Raw genomic sequence first — 3212 nt, forward strand, 5'->3', positions numbered from 1 at the left:
CAATTGGAGTTACGGATCTCCATATATACACGAAACGGTGAAAGGGCAGGACAGGAGAACGCAGAAACAGAGAGAGACAGAGAGACAGATCCAATCTCGGAGGGGCTCTCGCCCCTCCCAAGCCATAGAGACCATGGACCAGAGGGGAAACCCTTCTCCCATCTAGGGAGAAGGTCAAGGAAGAAGAAGAAGGAGGGGGGCTCTCTCCCCCTCGCTTCCGGTGGCGCCGGAACGCCGCCAGGAGTCATCATCATCACCGCGATCTACACCAACACCTCCGCCATCTTCACCAAAATCTCCATCACCTTCCCCCATCTATCTACAGCGGTCCACTCTCTCGCAACCCGCTGTACCCTCTACTTGAACATGGTGCTTTATGCTTCATATTATTATCCAATGATGTGTTGCCATCCTATGATGTCTGAGTAGATTTTCGTTGTCCTATCGGTGGTTGATGAATTTCTATGATTGATTTAATTTGCTTGTGGTTATGTTGCTGTCCTTTGGTGCCCATCATATGAGCGCGCGCGGATCACACCATAGGGTTAGTTTGTATGTTGATAGGACTATGTATTGGAGGGCAAGAGTGACAGAAGCTTCAACCTAGCATAGAAATTGATGCATACGGGATTGAAGGGGGACCAATATATTTTAATGCTATGGTTGGGTTTTACCTTAATGAACGTTAGTAGTTGCGGATGCTTGCTAATAGTTCCAATCATAAGTGCATAGAATTCCAAGTCAGGGATGACATGCTAGCAGTGGCCTCTCCCACATAAAACTTGCTATCGGTCTAGTATAGTCAATTGCTTAGGGACAATTCGCAACTCCTACCACCACTTTTCCACACTCGCTATACTAACTTTATTGTGTATTTATCTAAACAGCCCCTAGCCTTTATTTACGTGCTCTTTACTATCTTGCAAACCTATCCAAAAACACCTACAAAGTACTTCTAGTTTCATACTTGTTCTAGGTGAAGCAAACGTTAAGCGTGTGTAGAGTTGTATCGGTGGTCGATAGAACTTGAGGGAATATTTGTTCCACCTTTAGCTCCTCGTTGGGTTTGACACTCTTACTTATCGAAAGAGGCTACAATTGATCCCCTATACTTGTGGGTTATCATTGCTCCGGTGTGCGGCCGACGCTGTGTCTGCCGCCGCCTGCTCGCGCCCGTGCTGCGCCGTTCGCGTTCGCGTCCGCCGCTGCCGCTGCTTGCTCCAGTGCGCTCGCGTCCGTCCCGGCAGGCCCCACCGCCGTTGAGCCGGATCTGCCACATCTGGCCGCCGCGTGGCCTCCACTGCTCCAGGACGTGCCCGCCTGGGAGGCCTGCAAGGCGCGGCTCCAGGTCTGACATCCTCTCCCTCCCATTGCTCTGGTCCTTGCCTCGCCCAGTTGCTCTGGCCGCGGCCGCCCGATGCTCTGGCCGTTGCCTTGTCCCGCAGCTCTTCCGCAACGAAGAAGGCAGGGTGGAGCGGTGCCAACTGTGGAAGATGAGGTGGTCGACGGCTCGGGCTGCTTGCCACCAGCGCGTGCGGGGGCGCCCGGCGCCCGGCCCCACCCCTGCCGCCCCTCCTGCTCCCAGTCGCCATGGCAGTACCCGCCGTCACACGCCATGTCCATGGGAAGCCCTCGCCGTTGCGCGCCATGTCCATCGGGAACCCAGCCGCCCCCTCCCGCTCCAAGCCACGCCGGAGCAAGCAGCAGCTTCGCCGGTTGCGCACGAGAGTTAGTGGTCGCCAGCGTCCACCACGGGACCGGTGGGAGATGAACTCATGGAGGACCCGATTGCTTTTATTATTTTTTACTAAGGGGGTCTTTGTAAAATTATAGGGTCTATTTTGTAAATCTAGAAAAACCCTCATCGAACGGTGTCTAACTTGAACCGTAACGCCACGTCATCATTTGCGGGACCCATCTGTCATAATCATGCTCAAAGCGGTCTAAACCGTCAACTAGTGTTTTTTGCAAAAAATTAGACAAAAAATTAGTGGTTTTTGGCACAATTTCGTAGACTTGTGGTTCTTGCAAACCTTGCCTGAAGTGACGATGTTTTTTGCAACTCACTCGGCAAGAGACGCAAGCACAAGGGGAAGGGACAAAGAGGGGTTGACCGGCGATGCGAGTTTGATTGTCAATCAAGACATGGCGCATTCGCACTAAGACTAATAGTCAGCAGCGGGCCGACGGCTCAAGGTTGAGGAGGGGGACAGAGAGACCGGGAGGACGAGATGTGCGATGGCATGAGGGAAAGGAAAGGAGAGGGAAGGGACATCCGCAACATTGAAAGAGAGGGCACAAAGTTTGGTGGAGATTCTTGATATGTCTCCAACATATCTATAATTTTTTATTGTTCCATGCTGTTCTATTATCAATCTTGGACGTTTTATAATCATTTTATATCATTTTTTGGTACTAACCTATTGACATAGTGCCAAGCACCAGTTGCTGTTTTCTGCATGTTTTTTGCAATGCGGGAAATCAATATCAGACGGAGTCCAAATGCAACGAAACTTTACGGAGATTGTTTTTGGACCAGAAGACACATAATGGGCCCTGGCTGCGCCTAGGGGGTGCTCCAAGGAGAGCACAACCCACCAGGGCGCGCCAGGAGGCCCAGGCGCGCCCTGGTGGGCTGTGCCCACCTCGGGTGCTCCCCGGACCGCCTCTTTGCTCTATAAATACCCCAATATTCCCAAAACCCTAGGGGAGTTGACGAAAATCAATTCCAGCTGCCGCAGAGTCCAGATCCACCAGATCCAATCTAGACACCATCACGGATGGGGTTCACCACCTCCATTGGTGCCTATCTGATGATGCGTGAGTAGTTCTTTGTAGACCTTCGGGTCCGTAGTTAGTAGCTAGATGGCTTCCTCTCTCTCGCTGAATTCTCAATACAATAGTCTCTTGGAGATCCATATGATGTAACTCTTTTGCGGTGTGTTTGTTTGGATCTGATGAACTTTGAATTTATGATCAGTTATATCTTTTTATATCCATGAAAGTATTTGAGTTTCTTTGATCTCTTTTATGCATGATCTCTTATAGCCACGTAAATTTTCTCGGATATTTGGGTTTTGTTTGGCCAACTTGATCTATTTATCTTGCAATGGGAAGAGGTGCTCCACACTGGGTTCGACCTTACGGTGCTTGATCCCAGTGACAGAAGGGGAACCGACACGTATGTATCGTTGCTACTAAGGATAAAACGA

The sequence above is a fragment of the Triticum aestivum genome, chromosome 3D, assembly GCF_018294505.1.
Source record: "Triticum aestivum cultivar Chinese Spring chromosome 3D, IWGSC CS RefSeq v2.1, whole genome shotgun sequence".
Taxonomy (NCBI): Eukaryota; Viridiplantae; Streptophyta; class Magnoliopsida; order Poales; family Poaceae; genus Triticum; species Triticum aestivum.